Source organism: Astyanax mexicanus, chromosome 5 (genome assembly GCF_023375975.1).
Source record: "Astyanax mexicanus isolate ESR-SI-001 chromosome 5, AstMex3_surface, whole genome shotgun sequence".
Classification (NCBI taxonomy): domain Eukaryota; kingdom Metazoa; phylum Chordata; class Actinopteri; order Characiformes; family Acestrorhamphidae; genus Astyanax; species Astyanax mexicanus.
The window spans coordinates 6,157,229-6,180,029 of NC_064412.1; the positions used below are offsets into that span (position 1 = coordinate 6,157,229).

Below are 22,801 nucleotides of genomic sequence, written 5' to 3' on the forward strand. Positions count from 1 at the left end.
CTTTAGTTTAATGAAGAAATACATTGAGAGTAACTCTTATTTTCAATGCAGCTAAGGTTTTACATGATCTTATATAAAAAATACATTAAAATTGAGTTTAATCAGGTTAAACACTATATTAAAAAATAATGGTAAAAGGCAAAACAATTAAAAACAGTAAAAACATTTACATTTTAACTAAACATTTTAAATAAAACCAACAGCATTAATGTGATTTTAACATAAAAGTCTAAGTGGACAGTCTTAAATTTAAAACAGTCAATTTAATAGATTATAAATAAAGGCAAGTAATGTAAGTAATTAAAATGGCCATTTACTTACTGCACAAACAAGTGCTTAATGATCTCAGTAGTAGAATTTATTTGTTCAGTTTCCTGTTTCGTTTAACTACTCCAAAAATGCAACATGATATACACTTAACAAGCATAACATTATGACCACCTCCTTCTTTCTACACCCATGATAAATTTTTCCAGCACCACTGAGCACTTTGTAGTTCTGTAACTATAGACTGTACTCCTTCTCTTTCTTGTGTGTTGTGGTAGAGTATACTGGAGTATTAGTGTATCAGACAGCAGTGCTGCTGGCGTTTTTAAACACCTCACAGTACGTGCTCACTTGCACTTAAGCCCTGACCCATCCTGTTCAGTTTAATGGGGTTGAACCGCAGCCCCGCCCTCTATCGAAAAAGTTCAGCAGAGCTCAACTTTATTTGAATGAATCCGGCCGCCACAGTGCTTCCCGCCAATCAGGAAACAGCAGGCTGCGACTTAACACACACATACAAACCTCACACGCACATAGAACAGCTGCCTTTTAACCACAGAAGAGAAGCTGAAAATGGCAGAGTATGGATTTATAGAAATACAGAATACTAAAAATGTAAAATATTAAACTTATAATTATTTATTTCTGTCCCTGCTGGACTGAGAATAATCAGAATAGTCCACCAACTGTGTCTTGTGGGCAGCATCCTCCTGTGAGCAGTATTCTGTAGGCATGGATAAAAACTAGATTATGACCAACACAATACCTCTTATGGCGCTTTTCCACCAATATGGAACTGGCACCATTCTGGTTTGTGAAACTAATTTTGAACCGGTTTGCCGTGTTTCCATCAATAAACAAAGGTTCTTGAACCAGGAACATTAGTTCGCAATGGGAACCAAAGAATACTAGGTTCTTCAGCACGAACCATGACCACTTGTTGATGACGTATGATGTGACGTTTTGACGTTTTCCACTAAAACTGGTGAAAATGTGGGCTGGTTCACTGAAAAACACTGAAGAACTGGATCGAGAACCAGAGTTCTTTTGGTGGAAAAGTGCTAATAGACCACCATCATGCCAATCAATATCACTGCAGTGCTGAGAATAATGACCCACCACCCAAATTATAATAGCTGCTCTATGGTGGCCTATCCTGTGGGGTCCTGACCATTAAAGAACAGTGTGAAAAGAGGAAAAAAACAGATAACATATACAGGACTACAGTTCGTAATTATAGAACTACAACGTGTCCTATATGCCCAGTGGAGTTGATAGGATGGGTAATGGGTAATGATCGGTGTACATCTGTGTATAATGACTTGTTTGTTCTGGTGAAAAGTCCAAAAACTGAAAATAAAAGGGAAGCTAAAGGTAATATAAGTGACTTGTGTCTGAGGGCTGTCCCTGATTGGTCTAAGTAAGGTCCAGCCTCTGGAATCCAGAGCTTAACCTGCTCTGTGGCAGGTTAGGTGTGTAACATCAGTTGCCATGGTGATGCATTTTGGTGAAAAGTGATAGAAACACCAGGTTCAGGTTTAAGTACACACCTCAAAAACACTGAATTCAGGTGTTTCAGTCAGTAGTCTGATTGGCAGAGGTTGTATAAAACTCATCACCGATCCAAACAGTCTGACTTTATAAACAGTGGTGAGCATTTAGGAACCACAGCAGCTCAGCTGTGAATTGGTAGACCACCTTTTAGGACTGAAAAGATGGGAAAAAACTACACTTTACCGACTTCTCCTCTGTATTTCTATAACTTAGTAATAGTAACTGATAAGAACCCTGGTTTATTGTTTTATAAATAAGACACATGCTTTGGGATGTAGACATTATTTTTTTTATACCGATGTGGGAATTCTGGGCTGACGGCAATAATATATATATATATATATATATATATATATATATCAGCAGATGCTAATGATGATATACACCTGGTATAACTTTAGAAACAAATGTACCATTAATATATATCATATTTAAGCTTTAAACTAATTGTATGCAAACATGAAACTGCGCCCGTCTCACCCACACTCAGCTCTACCTGCGACTTCCAATCACATTACTACACTACCCATAATGCACCATCCTGTGACTTTCATGATCATGTGACCCCTTCAGGAAGTCATTCTCCTGAGTACTAGCACCTGGGGAACCAGGTATAAAAGACTGCACAGAACTCAGCTTCACCTGTGTATTGCACTCTTGACTATGTATTGTGACCCTGGTATGTTTTCTCCTCTTGGCTCCTGTTCTCTGGTTTTGACCCTGTTTATTCTGATTACTCTCTGTATTACTCCTTTTGTTATTAAAGCTTTGATTTTACATCTGAGCTTGTCTGAGTTCTGCCCAATTATGACAGTTTCACATTTATTTATCTACCTGGTTCTTTCATAGACTGCTCATACTGCTATTTTTAATCAACAGGTAAACACTAGATCAAAAATTCTAATAAAACACTAGATATATTGAAACTAAACAATAAAAATTAATTTAAAAAACAACTTAAATCAATGGATTTATGGATTTTTAAGTATTTCGGGCACTGTGGACCCGATCCAGTAGTGGCCAACATCACTTGGTCCTTTTCTGGCATACAATAAATACATCGGAAAATATTGGTTTAAAATACGTAGACAGCAGCTGATTCTGATAATTAAAAAATAAGCAATTATCAGCCAATACTGATATGATTCTGATATTATGATGCATCCCTAAAGCCTAAAGTAATAAAGTACAGGAGTTAGACAATGAAACTGAAACACCTGGTTTTAGACCACAATAATTTATTGTCCTGACAGACAGTTCTGGTGGAAACAGGAGAGTTGAGGTGCACATTGAATTCTGCCGTGATTTTAGCAGCCGTGGTTTTATGTTTTTTTGGATACAATCGGGGTTAGCACCAGAACATCCCTTTCAGACTGCTTCCTCTTGCGTCCACAGTTAATCCTGTTGGATGTGGTTGGTCCTTCTTGGTGGTATGCTGACATTACCCTGGATACCGTGGCCCTTGATACATCACAAAGACTTGCTGTCTTGGTCACAGATGCTCCAGCAAGACGTGCACCAACAATTTGTCCTCTTTTGAACTCTGGTATGTCACCCATCATGTTGTGTGCATTGCAGTATTTTGAGCAGAACTGTGCTCTTACTCTGCTAACTGAACCTTCACACTCTGCTCTTACTGGTGCAATGTGCAATTAATGAAGATTGGCCACCAGGCTGCTCCAATTTAACCATGAAACTTCCCACACTAAAATGACAGGTCTTTCAGTTTCCTTGTCCAACGCCTGTATGTGTGTATATTTGCCATGAGTTTAAAAAAAAAAAAAAACGGCACATTTTCATCTTCGCCTGTCATCGTGTTACTCATATTCTGAATGAAGGAATAGATCTAGAGATCTAAAGATCTGGAGATAGGCATCTTCCCTCTCCAGTTTTGATGAGCACCTGGTTCCCCCCCCACCTCTCTCCCCGTCGTCACCTCACCTTCGTTTCAGTGGCTAAACCAGCAGAGCCCCCAGAGAGGGGGGTGGAGAGGGGGTGGGGGGGGGGTATTTTACATATTGATCATTTGAGATTGTCCTCCAGTACCCGTTCAGGGCGTAGCTGACTGCATGCAGCAGTGTGTGAGCAGCATCCTAAATGAGGATAGAGGGAGTGAGAGAGAGGGAAAGAGAGGAAAGAGAGAGAGTTATAAGGAGGAGAGAGAGAGAGTGATGCGAAAGAGTGATTAATGAGAGTGGGAAAGAGAGAGAGAAAGAGAGAGAGGTAAAAGAAGAGTATCAGAAAGAAGGAGGAGAGAGAGAGAGATGATAATTGAGGAGAGCTAATGAGACACAGTGAGAGAAAGAGAGAGAGAGAGAGAAATAGAGAGATATAGATTGAGATTGAGATTGTTCGATGTGTAGGAAACACAGAAGCAGCTGAAAGATGGAGGTGTGTGTGTATGTGTGTGTGTGATGAAAGAGGAGGGGGTTACTGTTAGTGTAAGTGTGTGTGTGTAAGTGTGTGTGTGTGTGTGTGTGTGTGTGTGAGCGAGCTCTACTGCAGTGGAGAGAAGTGAGGGGCGCTGCAGTTGGCTCTGAATGGAGGAGTCAGTGGGGGGATGTTACCTCAGCACTGAGGCGTTAAGTCCACCACTCGTTTTGGATGGGTGGCTGTGATCAGGAGGAGGACAGGACTATAGCCTGGTAAGGGGGTTCCCTTTTGAATTACTCTACCTCTCTTTTTCTCTCTCTTTTATTGTCTTTCTTTGTGTTTCTCATTGTCAATCAGTCTCTCTCTCTTTCTCTCTCTTTTTTCCTCTCTCTCCAAACTCTAAGTACCGGTATATGTCTTTCATCCAGAGTTTATACACAGTTGGGTTGCATTAGCCCTTAAGAATCTCGTTGCAATATATATATATATATATATATATATATATATATATATATATATATATATATATATATAAAGATATAGATGGATATATATGTACTATAACATACTGCATGCATTGTGGTTGTTTAGAAACTTGAGCTACAGTACGTTAGATAGTGTGCACTACTCATATATACCAGTGCTCAAGGCTCACCTCACTGCTTCAATGGGGAAGCACAAGCCTATCACAGCAGGTGCAGCAGGAGTGAGAATGGCCGTAATTAATCATGCCATCCTCTAATGTATCGGCGCTGCCATATCTCTAATAAGGAGCCTGCTGGAAGTTGAGTTTAGTGCCAGTAGTTCTCACTGCAATGTGTGAAACTGTGTTATAGTGGCCACACTGGGGCCAGTCTAAGTGACTGATGTACTGATGGATGTTCATTCATGCTTCCTGGATTTAGCAGCATATCGATAAAAAAAGAACTGCATTATGTACTTATATGCCATATATATATATATATATATATATATATACTTATATAATCACATTTCACATTTTTTTCTCATTAAAACACTCTACTCCAAAGTGGTGCACTGTTGTTGTAGACGCTTAAATCGACATGGTTTGGATATTTAAACTGCGTTTTAGGTGCTGCGCTGGCTTGAGGTTTTCTATGTTAATTGATTGCATCAGGGTCAGACCAGGACAAGAAGCTATCCAGCCGACCCTCCGAGAGCAACCTGATATTCTCTAAGAGGGGGCTCACAGGTATCAGAGTGCAGCAGATATGGAAATCCATCACCATCGCTCTTTCCCTCTCTGCATAAGAACATCAGCCAGATGATTCAGTGTAATCCTACAGTCCAGAGCGTTTGTGGCTGTGTGTTGAAGATGGTGATATCACGATAATAATGATAGCATCACTATGGCTGAGAATCATAGAGCCACTCACGATACCGATGATGTTATCACAGTGCTGTGAATCTGTGATACTCTATATATATATATATGTATCACAAGACAATTCTATATGATATTTCATAGCATCTGTGTTACTGAAGAGGATGAAATAAGATAAAAACACTCCTAAATAAGTAAATACCAGGAATTATAAATGTAATTGTTCACTCTTTTAATTTGATTATAGCGCCACCATGTAGAATACTGAAGCAGTAACTTTATAAAGAAGTTAAATTGGGTCTGATTTTAGAGTGCCTTTGTTATAATTGTGGTATTTTGGCAGTCAGTTTTCAGGCTTTCAGTTAACAGCTGTGCTGAACTCATCAAGAGTTAATTAAACTTGAATTTCTGGCTTCTTAACCCTTTCAGACCTGAATTATCTCCAGTGATGGAAAAAAATGTGTGTTGTTTTCTGTCTGTAATGCGCTCCAATATATAAAAAGTAAACTCTAATATTCTACTATAAAATCTATATAGCAAATAAATCCAATTAACTAAAATATTTAATAATATATATTTTTATGTTCATTCCACTGGAAGCCTGTGTGTACTATTTTAAAATGAATATTGAACCTTTTATTCCATAAATAAAAAAAGCATCCTTAAATAGTAAAAAAAAAAACATGATTAAAAGTGTTCTAAATCACATTTAATTAGTAAAAATTAGCTGTTACTTTGCCTCAATTGCTCCAGTACTACTGTTTTTTCAGTGCAGTGAGCAAAGCCAAGTTACTGTGGATGGACGTTGATGGACAACAGCTCTCAAATAGTGTTTTGTGCAACAAAAGATTTTGTAGTAAAGAAAATACATGATGTCCATTGTAATGAATGCAGAGTCTAAAAAGGTTAATATGTTTGAGAGCATCAGTTGTAAAGTAGTGAAGAGGTAGAGTTACAGGTATACAGTGAATAGTGAATATTTGAGTAATGTTCTAATTCATATTATGAGAAGCAAGAACTACTCAACTAAGTACAAAAAAAGTACTTTAAGAAATGAAGGTCAGTCAGTCTAAACATTTTAAGAACTTTGCAAGTATCCTCAAGTGCAGTCGCAAAAAAAACAAAAAAACAAAAAAAAAAAAAACATCAAAAATGTTATAATGAAACTGGCTCTCATCAGCAACACCCCAGGAAAGGAGTAAGAGCTTGTCTAAATGCTTTACAATGTATTTGGATTTATATAACACTTTTAAACAGTAAAACATACCAACATAAGAAATATATCTGAAATAAAGAAGTAAATCTGATGATCAGATAGGATGCTGCAATTTATAAAAAGCATCTAAAATACTCATGTTGTCAGATATAATTACATTGGTTTAAACACAATTAAATGGAATTAATTGTTTTAAAAAGGAAAAAAAATATTTAAATTTTTATTTTCCTCACATTTCTTCTAAAGAAATTAAATTTTTTATCCCTACATATGAGGAGCTGTAAATCTGCTTGGTTAGCTGCTGCAGCAAACGACTCCGACTCAGTTTACAATTCTACAAGCAGTTCATTGCATTCATTCCGGTAACTGCATGCACACACATTAATGTGCAAGACATATCATACCTCCTATTACTTTATGCTCTTTCAGCACAGTGTCTCTTTACAGATAAAGTACAGCTCTTCAAAAAAAAAGGAGCCAATCAGCTTGTTTTTAATACCACAAGCAGGGTGCTAGTGGGGAAACCCTGTGGTTTCAGTGTGGAGATTTACTGGATAGTTACTGGTAGTGAATCTGCACTGAAGGTAAAGGCTGTAGTGCAGAGCTTTTTTTGCAGCACTGTGATATGAAGTTAAGGGTTGGGAAAATTAGGCTTGATTTTATTTCATTTACGTCATTTTTCTGTCATTCTTTCGTCTTTAACAGCAGACAGGGCTGAGACCTGTGACATAGAGGGGTTGGACAATGAAACTGAAACACTTGGATTTAGATCACAATAATTTATTGTCCCGACAGACAGTTCCCCAAACATCCCTTTCAGACAGCTTCCTCTTACAGCGTCCACAGTTAATCCTGTTGGATGTGGTTGGTCCTTCTTGGTGGTATGCTGACATTACCCTGGATACCGTGGCTCTTGATGCATCACAAAGACTTGCTGTCTTGGTCACAGATTCACCAGCGAGTTGTGCACCAACAATTTGTCCTCTTTTGAACTCTGGTATGTCACCCATAATGTTGTGTGCATTGCAATATTTTGAGCAGAATGGTGCTCTTACCCTGCTAATTGAATCTTCACACTCTGCTCTTACTGGAAAAAAATGTGCAATTAATGAAGATTGGCCACCAGGCTGCTCCAGTTTAACCATGAAACCTCCCACACTAAAATGACTGTACTGTAAAGAGGATATCCTGGCTTGTCCAATAAGGCTCAGTTGTGGGTTTGTGGCCAACAGAGCACAGGACTTTCTTTTTTTTTTAAATACCAGCGATTGCATTTTTTGGACACAAAAGGAGCGAATGATCAATATTTTACTGATTTCAGATTTCTGTTGCTAATAATTAATTAGGATTCATTTTAATCTAAACTTATTATTTCAGAAAAGTACAGAGATTTAAAATTCTATAAAACACAGCTTCTATTCAGTGTCCTCTGCAGTGGACAACTATATTTACTACCTTCCATTTATCCTTACTAGAGAAGCAGAGTTTGTATGTTGTTGGATAATATTTATTATACAGGAGTATTGTACCTTTAACATAAGTTAAACGGAATATATATTTTCTTATATAATTATATAATCCATTCTTCAAACGTTACAACAGTTCACTGTGCAGTGATTTGAGACTGATGACCTTTTTAAAGGGCTGTTTACACTGAGCAATAACATGTGTTTTTGTGTTTCTGTGTTTTTGTTTATTGGATCACAGTCACTCATATCATTTGATTGCAGGAAAGGCCAGCTGTAAATAAACCCAGAACAGACTGTGATTGTATTACAATTGCAAATCTTAAATCACGTTTGGAGGTGATCAGAGACAGATCTTAATGAATTTCAACACAAATGTAAAGACACTAGGGCTGTTGATTGTTTAAAAACGAATTTTACTTTGTGAGACTATGTTCAAGTACTAAATGAATGCAAACATTAATGCAGAAAATGAAAAAGGATTAAAGAAAGATTCTTCTTAGGGTTCAGATTTTTTCTGTAGTAATTTACTCTGCTTACTGCTCTATATTCAGACAGTAAATAGAGGAAATTAATGGGAAGATGTGCTTAAGACAGAGAGAGAGAGAAGGGGAGCGAGAGAGATAGAGAGAAGAGGGTTAGTTAAGAGATTTAATCCTAGGTCTACCTCAAATATATCACTGAACCACACATTCCCTACAGTTAGTAATAGCTGCACCATGTATACACTTAATTAGTATTTATTGTCTACTGTCTATTGTACTCCTTACCCATGCACCTTGTTTCTTGTTATACACTATGTCTGTATAACCTCTTGAGACCCTGTGTCCTCGTATGGGAACATTACATTTCTGCTTCTGTGCACCATGATACCATGATAAGCATTGACCCATTGGCCTCATATGGAGACACTATCCATACCATCTAGTGGTCACATGATGTTACACTCAATTGATTACAAAAAAACAAGAAGATGGGAATCCCAGTCAAAAGCTTCTACTTCAAAAGCTTCTTTAAAACTTTTTTTTTTTAGTGTAGAAAGCTAAAATTAGTTTTTGGACAAATTGGGTCCTACTGATCGCAAATGTCAAGGATAAATGTTATGTGTCAAAGTAAACCGCTGTCCCCATATGAGGACAATATTTTTGTACAAGAAGTTGTTTTTTTGCAAAAACACAGTTTAGTTTTTATACTAGTTTTAAGTCCTACTAATCTTAAATAGCTAGGAGAATGAACACAAAGCAAAAGTCCGGGTCTCAGGGGGATAATGTCTATGTTTCCACTGATGTCCTTCTGCACTGGAGATCTAGCCTAACAGTGTTTTATTGTACTGTACAACCCAGAATCAGTATAGTCTCTGAATTAAATTGAATTAAATTGAAATTGAAAAATTTAAATGAAGGTAATCTACCTTCTGAACACTTGAGCAGTAGCGTCACTGTGTTTACAACACTATATACTACTAAAGATGTGCAACATAGAACTATAACACTGCAATACTTGAAATAAATACAACAGATAAGATACAATTTAACAGACAGGACTATGAAGGACAGTGCAGTACTATGAAATGTGCATAGTGAGGATAAGGTGCAGAGATAAGTAACATACTGTAACATATAGAACATACATGATCACAGTAGTTACTAAGATAGACTATACAGTACTTAGTGGGGTACAGATCTGTCTCTGTGAGTTGAAGAGTCTGACTGCCTATGGGAAGAAGCTGTTGCAGAGTCTTGTAGTGGAGGCTCTGTGTGTTGAGGAGCCTGACTACCTATGGGAAGAAGCTGTTGAAGTGTCTGGTAGTGAAGGCTCTGTGTATTGAGGAGCCTGACTGCCTATGGGAAGAAGCTGTTGCAGAATGTGGTAGTGGAGGCTCTGTGTGTTGAGGAATCTGACTGCCTATGGAAAAAGCTGTGGAAGAGTCTGGTAGTAGAGCCTCTGTGTGTTGAGGAATCTGACTACCTGGTAGATGAAGCTGTTGCAGAGTGTGTTAGTGGATTAGTGGAGGCTCTGTGAGTTAAAAAAGTCTGACTACCTATGGGAAGAAGCTGTTGAAGTGGCTGGTAGTGGAGGCTCTATGTGTTGAGTAATCTGACTGCCTATGGAAAGAAGCTGTTGCAGTGTCTGGTAGTGCCGATTCTGTGTGTTGAGGAGTCTGACTGCCTAGTGGATGAAGCTGTTGCAGAGTCTGGTGGTGGGGGCTGTGTGTTTGAGGAATCTGACTATCTGGTGGAAGAAGCTGTTGCAGAGGCTGGTAGCGGAGGCTCTGTGTGTTGAGGAGTCTGACTGCCTGGTGGATGAAGCTGTTGCAGAGTCTGGTAGTGGAGGCTCTCTGTGTTGAGGAGTCTGACTGCCTGGTGGATGAAGCAGTTGCAGAGTCTGTTAGTGACATAGTGGAGGCTCTGTGAGTTGAGGAATCTGACTGCCTATGGGAAGAAGCTATTACAGAGTCTCTTAGTGGAGTTGAGGAGTCTGACTGCCTAGTGCTAGAAGTTTTTGCAGAGTCTGGTAGTGGAGTAGTGGAGGCTCTGTGAGTTGAGGAATCTGACTGCCTATGGGAAGAAGCTATTACAGAGTCTCTTAGTGGAGTAGTGGATGCTCTGTGAGTTGAGGAGTCTGACTGCCTAGTGCTAGAAGTTTTTGCAGAGTCTGGTAGTGGAGTAGTGGAGGCTCTGTGAGTTGAGGAATCTGACTGCCTATGGGAAGAAGCTTTTACAGAGTCTCTTAGTGGAGTAGTGGATGCTCTGTGAGTTGAGGAGTCTGACTGCCTAGTGCTAGAAGTTTTTGCAGAGTCTGGTAGTGGAGTAGTGGAGGCTCTGTGAGTTGAGGAATCTGACTACCTATGGGAAGAAGCTGTTGCAGAGTCTGGTATTGGTGGCTCGGATTCTCTGGTATCTTTTGCCGGACAGTCCCTTGAACTACCTTCCAGAATTGGCTGAATGTGGTGTATTAGATGTGGGTTAAGGTTGGGCGCTGTGAGCTCAGCACTGTGTTTGTGCTGTTTTGAGACAGTTTATAACAAAACTGCATCATATTCAAAATTTCTTCCTCTCTGATCAATTTATGCTGATTTCAGCCCAACATGATACCAGCTATAGGATACAGGATCAGTACTGACTCTTTATACATACTTTGGTTTGTGTTATTTCAGTATTCTACAGCCCACCTTTTCCTCAAGTGAGAGCAGTATAGAGCTTTATTGGATTTTGGAAGTGTAATGTCACTTGACTTTGTGATGTATTTGCTTTTAACAACCTTTGAAAGCTATCCCTGCTCCTTTCTGGTGGCAGTCTGACTGCTGAATGCCTTCTATCCCCTTGTGCTTTCCTCTGAGGAGAATAGAGCATTGATTACTTTGGGGCTGAAGCTCTGTGTATGGGAGGAACAGTGTCTCATTGTCACGTAACAAACACACTATACAATGGTTTTAAAGTGGTTTTGGGGTGCTTTATCATTTCCTTTTAATTAATTGGGCAATTAACAATCTCCCCTTGAGTTGAATCAGGTATTTTAGAGCAGTGAAATGTGAACAACCTAACAATGTGAAAAGAGTTCCCAGGACCAGAACTGAAAGCTGGAAGTGAACTTGGGAAATCCGACTGCCTAAGCATTTGTTTGTATGCTTTTTTCCCCCAGCTGCTTCAAAGCTGTGCCTGGCTTCAAACCTTTTGTGTTGAAAGTCACATTCTATTTTCTTCCTCCAGGCTTTTTTTCCTGGGTTTGTGCGGTGTCTCTCTAAAGGTGTTCCTCTACTTTATTGAATGTACTTTGAGTTCCCTCCTGCTGCCCTCCCTGTGTGTTGAGGAATCTGACTACCTGATGGAAGAAGCTGTTGCAGAGTCTGGTAGGGGAGGCTCTGTGTGCTGCAGCCTCCTGCTGCAGTGCGGATACGATTCTGCAGTACTTTAAGTACTTTTAGTCTTTTGGTAACACTTTATTTTAAGGAACACAAATTGGGTGCTTATTCATATCTTATTATTTGCTTAATAAAGCCTTAATTAGACATTTGTCACTACTTATTAGGCTTTATTCTATGTTATTAAGTGTTATTGGTGCTTAATTAGGGGTCTGTGATTGATAAAATATTTATTTTGTTATTTTTAGTGTGTAACTAGTGATGAACAGAACCTCACTTTAGAATATGGTGCACATCCTGGTCTATTAGTGACTTATTAACCCCTTATTAACTCAATAAACTCCAGCACAGCCATAACATTGCCAAACTCAAATAGATCAATCTGCTGCCAATTATAATAACACTAATAACATGTAGAATTAGCTAATAGTTAATGCTTAATAATCTGCTTAACAGGGTGCTGACATAACTGTTTATTGTGCGCTATAAGAACCAATACAGCTATTATTAATCATTTCCACATAACAGACCCCTAATTAAGCACTAATAACACTTACACAGAATAAAGCCTAATAAGTAGTGAATAAATAATTTACAAATGTCTAATTAAGGCTTTATTAAGCAAATAATAAGACATGAATAAGTGTCTAATTTGTGTTCCTTAAAATAAAGTGTTATTAAAGTGTTTTTATGTCTTTCCTAGTAGAGTCTTATCCCCTCTCCACTTATCTCCAAAACAGCGACTTTACAGGAGAGAAAAAACCTTGTAAACTTTCAATGGAAGTCAATGTAAAAAGAGATAATTTCAGGTCATTTTGAAGAGTTTCTATTGGTTCGTTCATCAAGAAATTGTGGCACGGTGTAAGGGACAGTTTTTCTGTTTAAATTAGGAAGTAAACTAAAAATCGTCAAAAATGGAGATGTGTTTTTTATTGGACAGCAACAATATATGAAAATACATATGAAAGCCCATTCCTGCTTCCTAAAAAAAAAATTACAGCAGGTAAGTCATTATTTTGAGATACTTACTCATTATTTAAGGTACATTCTCATTATTTTAAACTACTCTCTTGTTATTTTGTGGTTGTAATTCATTATTTTGAGATAGTATGTTATTTTTTTGAGATAGTAAGTCTTTATTTTTGAGATACTGTCTCATTGTTTTGAGAAAGTTAGTCAGTATTTTAAGATACTCTCTAATTTTTTTGAGATGGTGAGTCATTTCTTTTATAAGTAATTCTTTTGAGACACTGTATCATTATTTTGAGATAGTAGGTCATTATTTTGGGGTAGTACATCATTATTTTGAGTTACTAATTTATTATTTTGAGATACTATCTCATTATTTTAAGATCGTAAGTCATTATGTTGAGATACTAAGTCCTTATTTTGAGCTACTAATACACTGTACAGTGACAGAAGCAAGTGAGACTAAGACATAAAATGGACGAGAGCTATTATTCACAAATGAGTATCACATGGACCAGTGGTGAACATTTATAGGAGTGACCTGCTTACACAAAATTACTCCAAGAGGGCATGGGCAGCTCAGCCAGGACACAGTCCACGGAATATCCTAATAATTAAGTCAAACATGGTGGTGGTGCTAGGTGCAGAGTGAGATTGTTTGGGGCTGCTTTGCTGCTTTAGTAGTGGGGGGGGGGGGGCACTTTTTCACACCACTGTATTTTTTTCAGGTCTTGAGAATGAATCATCTTCTGAAAGGTTATTATAGGAAAGCGTATCACTCTACAGATCTTTTTGTTCACATTTATTTATTTTTTTTATGAGCGCTTGTACTCCTCTTGTATCGGTCATTATTCTGATCATTATAAGAGTGTGTGTGTATATATGTGTGTGTGTCTCTGCAGACGTCAGGGTTAAAGCCCGACGAGTTTGGCAGCCGCATAGCCCGATTCTGTCCAATTGTCTTGCTTGCTCATTTAGCTGGGGCTGCGAAATTGCCTGTCTCCTAAACTCAGACAGATCGCTTCTCGCTCGCTCCGTCTCTCTGAGGGAGAGTGAGGAGCCCAGTGAAAGCTACACTTCCCCCCGTCTTCCTAAACTGCTGAGAGTAGAGCTCGGAGAACAGCGCCGGGGAAATGCTGCTCCAGAATCCGACTCAGCCAAATGAATTGCAGCTTATGGGAGCGAGCGGGAGTAGACCACTGAGCCGATGCTGAATACGAGCTCTGCCTGATTTTGGATTTTGTTGCTGTTCTTGCCAAACCCATTGTTCATTACCATCCCTTTTTTGGGGGCCTATCATTTTGGTCCATGTAGGCCAATGGACGAAAGCCAAAGCCCTGATCTGTCAAAAGCACTTTACATATGACAAGTCGAGTCCAGTGAGAGGCATTCTAATGAGAGCCTGTTGTGACTGATAGAGTGAACCAGTGAAAAGGGCAGGCTCATCATATTCTCCATGCCGGAGGAATGGCTACAACGATGGGACGTTGTCAATCAATACCACAGCTAGCGAGCAAATGTCAGTCTAACTCAGCAGGTGTGGCTGTGGATCAGCAGGAAAAGAGGGCAGATAACAAGCAGTTGGGGTAGAAAATCTATGGCACCCTCCATGTGCTTACCATGTAACGTAGTGGGATTTATATCACCACTGCTGTGTGAAACCTTGCATCAATTGCTCAATTTTTGTTGAATTTCACTCTTTGATATATTGTCAGTCTGGTAGCTGTTCTTTACATTGATTTCATAAAGGTGGACAAACAGAAATGCTCTAAAATTACATATTTTTACATTGAAAGACAAGCATGTTGCACCACAAAACAGAATGACTTCAGTAATTGTTCTTCCTTAAACTATTTATGGTAGATTTTTTTTGTCCATCACAGTCTTTGGTCTCAGATTGTTATGCTTGCTCATTTATCAGTTATTCTAACACAATGGGCCCTTTTATTGTGATTTAAAGGTGAACTGTCAACCATGCACCGTGCAGCTTGATTTAAGGTGTGTCAGTGTGTCGTTGCTTTCGTAACCACGGGAAAAGTATGCCTTGCGCAGCTCAAAACATGCAAAAGGCATGTACAAATTCTCTTAATTAGTCATGAGCGTGTTTTGGGCGTAACGTGAAATAAACCAATTAGTGTGTCACATGCCATTACCTTTAAGAACCAGGTGTGCTGTGACTGGTATTTTAAACTGACCTGCTCATGCTGTGGAAACAGAAATGTTATTATTATTTTTATATATATATATATATATATATATATATATATTTTTTTTTTTTTTTTTTTTTTTTTTGAAAAGTTGGGTTTTTCAAAAAACCCAACTTGACTCCTGACTCCCAGTCGGCGACTGGGAGTCAGGAGTCAAGTGCTCCTGACTGCTCCTGACTCCCAGTCAGCGACTGCTCCTGACTCCCAGTCGGCGACTGGGTCAGATATTTAGCATGTCAGCGACGGATCAGCAAGCGCCTTTCAGTAGTTCTCTCTACGGGACTAAGTGAGCCCTGAGAGATCCCAGATTTCCCCTTAGAGCAGATTTTTTACTAGCAACCAATGAAAAACTGTCGGCGACTGAAAACTGGGGCTAAATTGTGTAGTGTGAACCTGGGATAAGCAGTTAAATAACTACACTGGATGATATTTAAGATGTTTGCAATGTTTCTATCCTTCAAGATCCAAAACATCTTATATAAAATAATAAAACATATTTTTTGGAATTCAATTGCACACAGATGGTAACTGGTGTAGCAATGAGGTATAATATTATGATTTTATATTTTTTACCTTGTATAAGACCGTTTTTAGCAATATTTCTGATATATTGCCCAGCCATAGTTATGAATATTGTTCATATTGACTCCGGTGTAAATACAGAATAGCGTTTTTCTCAGAGTATGAAGCACTGTGTCGTTAAATAGACGGTAAAGAGAGAGAGAGAGAGCAGTGGCCATGATGAACAGCTGAGTTCAGCTGCTGACAACACTGTGGAAAACACCTGAATAATGTGCCTGACACCCAAACTCTCTTTCAATCTCTCTTTCTCTCTCTCTTTTTCTCTCTCTCTCTCTCTCTCTCTCTCTTTTCCTTTCCTCCCCCCCCCCCCCTTCCCCCCCCTCCACAGTGCACTTGTGTTTGAATTAATCAATACACTCATCTGCAATCCTGCAATAGAGATTGAGTCCAGGACAAGATGTTTTTTCATGTCCTTTTGTTCCTCACTTTCTCTTCTGGTTTAACCGGGCTTGCTACTAAAATCTCTGCCTATACAGTACCAGTCAAAAGTTTGGACATACCTTCTAATTGAGTGTTTTTCTTTATTTTGTTTATTTTCTTCATTGTAAATGAATGTAAAAAACATTAAAAACAATTAAGGGACACATATAGAATAAACAAGTGTTATTCCTCCACATTAATCTCCTGATCTAAACCTGATGAACTGAGATGGTGATTTGAGGTGATTTAATTGGGATGAGCTGGAGCTTCACAGCGTGAAGGAAAAGCAGTAACTATTGTTCAGCACCTCCAGGAACTCCTTCCTTCAAGATGCTGAGAAAACTATTCCAGGTGACTCTCCCTCATGAAGATACTGAGATTAAAATCTCACCAAGAGTGTGCAGATCTGTCCTTAAAGATAAATGTGATACTTAGAAGAATCTAAAATATAAAACATATTCTGGTTTATTTAACACTTTTCTTTTTCTTTACAAAATAATTCAGCATATGTTTCTTTTTACAATGTAAAAAAATCATGAAACGAAAGAAAAAAACGTTGAATGAGATGAAAGAAGTCCAAACTTTTGAAAGACAGATCCGATCCGATTTTATCTGATGTATCTGATCTAATGCTGGTACACTCCAACAATGGATCTTTCGCACAGATACTGGTACAGAAGTCTACCAGTGGAAAAAACAATGTAAATTCCTGGGGGGTCAAATTTATTATGTGATAAATCTGACACAAACTCAAGCACAATATTTTTGCATAATAAAAATATACAGTTTTCATCATCATAAAACCACTAAGCATACTCTATAAAATACACAAACACACAACACACAGCATGAATATGAAAATATAAACATAATAAAAATAAGCACAGTAAAATAGAGAAATAAACTCTGGGACGCAAAATTGCACAATTTTTAATGACAAAATAATCTTTTATTTGGCCCACGATGGAAAGGGTCATATTACTGTCACAAAATTTTGCTTGTAGCTCAGAATAATGTTGTTAAATTAAAAGAAAAGACACATTATAATGTGTACATATAAAAAAAGAGTAGGCAGCTAACTAGCTATTATACTCACATTTGTTTTAGTTGTCTTTTTTATTATTAGAATAATTTTAACATAATTGTAACATATTTGAAATAGTCCATCCTCATATAAAATGATTCATGATTTAAAGAGTTTATTGTCATGTGCACAATATAAAAAGTTTCCTTGTACAATTAAATTATTTTTTTGCTCCTCGCCAAGTATTCCACATAAAGATAAAAGTAGAAAATATACAAAAAATCAAGAAATAACAAACTAACTAAATATAAATATTAAATTGGTGTTAAATTTACATCCAGAATGGAAATATGTACATTAAACAATAATGTGTTATGCATATTATTTACAAGTAATCAACACATTGATGATTCCATGTATCATGTTATGTATTTCAGCTTTTTTAATTTTGGGTAACAGTACATTAAATCAGTATCAGTACCTGTTCATAATCAATTAGTATCTTTATTTAAAAGGAGAAATAATTGAGAAGTGATCGTGTATCCTGTATTTTTAATAGGTTCACCTCTCTGGTTATATGTAATGCACACTAACTCACATCACCAAGCGTAATACATGACTGTGTTGCTGCAAGTTGATACAGAAATCAATAAAGCTTATTAAAGCAATCCCAGCTAAGTGTAAAGAGAATGAACGTGTAATTAGGATATAGCCATTAGCGCTGGAGCAATAATACAGTCATTCAATTTCTCCAGCTTTCCTGTCAGCCTGCAAATTTCAGAGATTTGTTTCTCACTTATCGTCTCTGTAGGAAAGAGAGGAGAACTCCAGCATTGTTGGCTGACATTGCATCGCTTTTGTTCTATTGATGTCACTTAATGTCTGTTCAGTCTCATCAGAGATATAGTGCGGGTTATGAATATGCAGAGCCGTCCCCACAGTGCAGATGGGTTTCTGATCTTCTTTGTGTGTATTAACTCCATTACCTTAAATCAGCCATGTTATAATATAGTGGAATCTTTATGCACTGTCAAATTGAACCTGGGGCTCTATTGTGTCTTTGCTATTGTAACGACAGGAAAAGTATGGCTTTCATGGGTTGAAACGCAAGTCATGTACTATTTTTTTTAATTAATCGTGTGTGTTTTACATTACCTTACATTACATTTATAAGACGCTTTTGTTCAAAGCGACTTACAAAAGTGAGGTACAAAAGTAATAGAAGGTAAAAACATCTTTAGACAGGGCCTAAAGGAGGTCAAAGGGAGATAAGGGGATAGAGAAGTGAAGGAGGGGAAGAAGGAAATGAGGTTAGAAGTAGTTAGTTAGTTAGTTAGAGGTGTTAGGAGAGTAAGTGTTATTTGAAGAGCTCTGTCTTCAGGAGTTTATTAAAGATAGTGAGAGATTCTCCTGATCTGGTAGTAGAAGGTAGTTAGTTAGAGGTGTTAGGAGAGTAAGTGCTCTTTGAAGAGCTCTGTCTTCAGGAGTTTATTAAAGATAGAGAGAGATTCTCCTGATCTGGTAGTAGAAGGTAGTTAGTTAGTGGTGTTAGGAGAGTAAGAGCTCTTTTAAGAGCTCTGTCTTCTGGAGTTTATTAAAGATAGTGAGAGATTCTCCTGATCTGGTAGTAGAAGGTAGTTAGTTAGAGGTGTTAGGAGAGTAAGTGCTCTTTGAAGAGCTCTGTCTTCAGGAGTTTCTTAAAGATAGTGAGGGAGACACTCCTGATCTGGTAGTAGAAGGTAGTTAGTTAGAGGTGTTAGGAGAGTAAGTGCTCTTTGAAGAGCTCTGTCTTCAGGAGTTTATTAAAGATAGTGAGAGATTCTCCTGATCTGGTTGTAGAAGGTAGTTAGTTAGAGGTGTTAGGAGAGTAAGTGCTCTTTGAAGAGCTCTGTCTTCAGGAGTTTATTAAAGATAGTGAGAGATTCTCCTGATCTGGTTGTAGAAGGTAGTTAGTTAGAGGTGTTAGGAGAGGAAGTGCTCTTTGAAGAGCTCTGTCTTCAGGAGTTTATTAAAGATAGTGAGAGATTCTCCTGATCTGGTAGTAGAAGGTAGTTTGTTTAACCATTGGGGAACTCTGTATGAGAACAGTCTGGATTGTTCTTTGCTTTGTGTGAATGTTTGTTTGGTAAAGTGAGGCGACGTACATTGGAGGAGTGCAGCGGCCGGGAGGTAGCGTAAGCCTTCGGGAGTGATCAGTGCAGATAGGAAGGAGCTGTTCTGTCATCACCTTGTAGGCGATTGTAAGAGCTTTGAATTTGATTCGAGCATCAACTGGCAGCCAATGGAGCTCAATGAGCAGCGGGGTGACATGTGCCCGTTTTGGTTGGTTGAAGACCAGGCGTGCTGCTGCATTCTGAATCATTTGGAGTGGTTTTACTACACAGGCCAGGATGCCAGTTAGTAGGGCATTGCAGTAGTTGATGCGTGAGATGACGACTGCTTGTACCAGGAGTTGGGTGGCCTGTTGCGTCAGAAACGGTCAAATTTTTCTGATGTTATAAAGTGTGAAGCGGCAGGATCAAGCAACTGAGGCCACATGGTGCGTCAAGGAGAGCTGGTCGTCAACCATAATGACCAGCTCTCTTGGGTGTAATGTGCAATAAACCAATCAGTTTGTGGCATGCCATTCCCTTTAAGAGCAAGGTGTGCTCTGACTTTGGCGGATTGCTATTTTTGGAAACTTACCTGCTCGTTGACGCTGTGAAGGTGCTCCAGCAGCAGGTTCTTATATTTTGTATTCTGTTTATTGCTGACGTAAAAGTTGGGTTTATGCTGCTGCATGTTCATGTGTGCATAACGGGAGGTGTATGCACAGCACGCTTGCATTGCCAAGATAGCAATGAACGTCTGACTGTTGACATCTGTCTAGGTTATAATCAGTAACTGGAGCTTTTAGTAGCCAAGAAAACAATATGCCAGAATTTCAGAATTTCGAGATCACTACGCCCATCGACATAGATATATTCACAAGCACCACTGCTTTTTTTAACGATAGCAAAGAGCATAACAACAGGCATTTTGATCAGGGTTTGAGATAGACCCCCTGACCTGTAATAAGAACCAGTGGAAAGAGTCCAAAATAAAAATGAAAAAAATCTTGATATGTAGAAACTGAAGGTCAGATCACACCAAATTAATGTAACACCAAAGAATGCAATCAAAAACCGAAACCCAGAAACCCTTTGCGTGTGGTGCTCCATGCTTAAGTTTGATGTTTGGAGAATCTGGTTTGTTTATTTGACTCTCAGTTCTTCATCTGGACGTTCTTAAGACTTGACTGCAAACATTTGAATGTCAGTGTTTGCTGCAGAATGTTTGGTCAGCAGTCTGATCAGAAAAAACATTTGGCAACCCAAAGGAGTCAGCAGTAGCAGTATAAACACTGACCTGCACAATTTCTCTCAAGAACTCTGTGTTCCTCTTCAAAAGTGAGAAAGAGATCTCAATGCCTCTTTAAAGTTAAAGCCAAATTGTCAGCTGAAGTGATTAACATTGATTGTTGATTGATGTTTGATTGTACCTTTCCAGAGGGTGGGATATGCATATTAGACAGCAAGTGAACAGCAAGTTTTTACCAGAAGACTCATACAAGAAGCAAGCATACAAAAAAAAATATCTTTGGCGTAGGTCTCATCATGGGCCAGGTCTCGTAAAATCCTTATGTAGATAGCAGTCTTCTGCTTCTGAAAGCAGCAGGACAGGTGTGATTTAAAGTTTTTTGAAGACAGATAGAAGTTGGTGATTGGTCAAGGCAATAGCATTTGAGTCTCCAGGTAGAACCACACTGAGCTTACATTTCTTGAAATTGATGTGTAGGAAACAAATAAGTGGTTAGACCATTGGGTCACACTGAAGAAAACTGGTAGGACACAGGTAGTAACATGTAGCTTTGCATTTAAGCATGAATGCATAGTGTTTCATCAAACCAAATAAATAAAAAAGCTTTTTGTGATACTTAATTTTTTCTTGTATACAGAATCTCATTAATTTGCTTTTAAACTACCACTCAGAAGTGGTGATCTATTGTAAGTCGCTTTGGACAAAAGCGTCTGCCAAATGTAATGTGATGTAATGTAATGTAATGTAATGTGATCTGGCATAACCATGCTCACAGCTTCTTTCATTGACTACTGGCGGTTTTGGGCTTGACATTGTCTTTCTGGGGCATGGTTTTGAGTTTCAGCACCTTATGTTTGTCCAGTACAGCTTTTTATGTAAGGGTTGGCACCTGGTCAAGGCCCCCTCAGTCACCAGATCCGGGGCTTAGCCCAGTTAATTGTATATATAAACTATATATTATACACAACAATGTGTAGCTGATCAGTTGGATCTGGTGGAAACGTACAATTTTAGGGCAGAGATCAGGGTTAAGAAACTAATTTAAACTAAGTACATCCAGCTTCTAGCTAACTGGTTAGCTAAATTAATTTTCATTAATTATATCTTACAGTAAGTCCTGCAATCCTAAATTAATAAAAACAATTTTAAAATAAAATAGTTGGCTGATCAGGCACATCAGGGCAAGGTACACATATATAGTTTTTTTTTTCCTATCTATCTAAGCTAGCTAATTCTAAAGTCAAGCTAACTGATTGTCACAGGCTGTAATTTACTAAGCACACAGTGGGTTTGATCTGTGTGTTTTGATTCAGAGAGATGTCTTTTTTAATCAGCTATCAGAAACAATCTCATCACAGTTAACATGATTAGCTTCATTACCTTTCTTTTAGAAAAATCACCTTATATCCATCTGTTTTAACATCAGCACTGCAACCCACTGGAAGAACTTAAATACCCTCGAAAATCCTCCCCAGCGAGGCGTAGAGGGTGGCAGAGGGGCGCTACCCTACTAGCCCATTGTGCTCTGCTAAACCAGCAAGCTGATTGGCTGTTTCTCCTGAAAGGTGGAACTTTATCCTTGAACTGGCTCTGTGATTGGTGTCAAGAGATTTCCCATTTACACAGCGTTCAGTGTCCTCTCCTCATTAATACTACAGCTGAGCTTAGCGAAACTATTCGGGGCTACTGGAAAATTATTTGGGGCTAAAGCCCCGGAAGCCCAGGCCAGGCAACGCCCCTGGCCTCAAGTAACACCAGCACCTAATTAAGCTCAACACAATGCACTTGTGTAAGTGTTATTTAAGCTCTGGGATTCAGTCACACAGTGCTGGATCTTTGAGCGTTTCAGAGCGAATCTATGCCGATTTCCTGAGCTTTTTTTCGTACCGTTTCTGTCTGTTAGAGAGTTAGAATAGCCAAATCCTCTCTTTTTCTAGTTGATTTTTGAGCTTCCTCTTTTCTTTTCTCTGTCTGAGAGTTTGAATGGTGTTTCCTCTCTCTCTCTCTTTCTACTTTTGATAGCTTTCCCTCTTCCATATTTCTAAAAGCACCCATTCATTTAGTAGTTTGGTTTGGGATGGTCCCATTTACGTTTACAGTCCTCCCCTGGCATTTTGTTTATTTATTATTATTCTTGAGTTTACCTGCTTTGAGGTCTATTGTTCTGCACTTAGTTT

At 38.4% G+C, this 22,801-nt stretch overlaps 1 protein-coding gene and 1 long non-coding RNA gene across 4 annotated transcripts in view; both read left to right on the forward strand.

Moving 5' to 3' along the window:
- The window catches only part of LOC103026829 (synaptotagmin-2), a 94,399-nt gene that overhangs the window by 39,051 nt on the left and 32,547 nt on the right, over positions 1–22,801 (forward strand). Inside the window, exon 1 of one of the 3 annotated variants that reach the window (XM_049479494.1) lies at positions 4,348–4,466. The exons of the other annotated variants lie outside the window; for them this stretch is intronic. The gene's annotated coding sequence lies outside the window, so the exon portion shown is untranslated. Of the gene's footprint in view, positions 1–4,347; positions 4,467–22,801 lie in introns of those variants that run through there. 3 annotated transcript variants of the gene reach the window in all.
- The window catches only part of LOC125802218 (uncharacterized), a 59,181-nt gene that overhangs the window by 3,833 nt on the left and 32,547 nt on the right, over positions 1–22,801 (forward strand). The gene's annotated exons all lie outside the window — the stretch shown is intronic.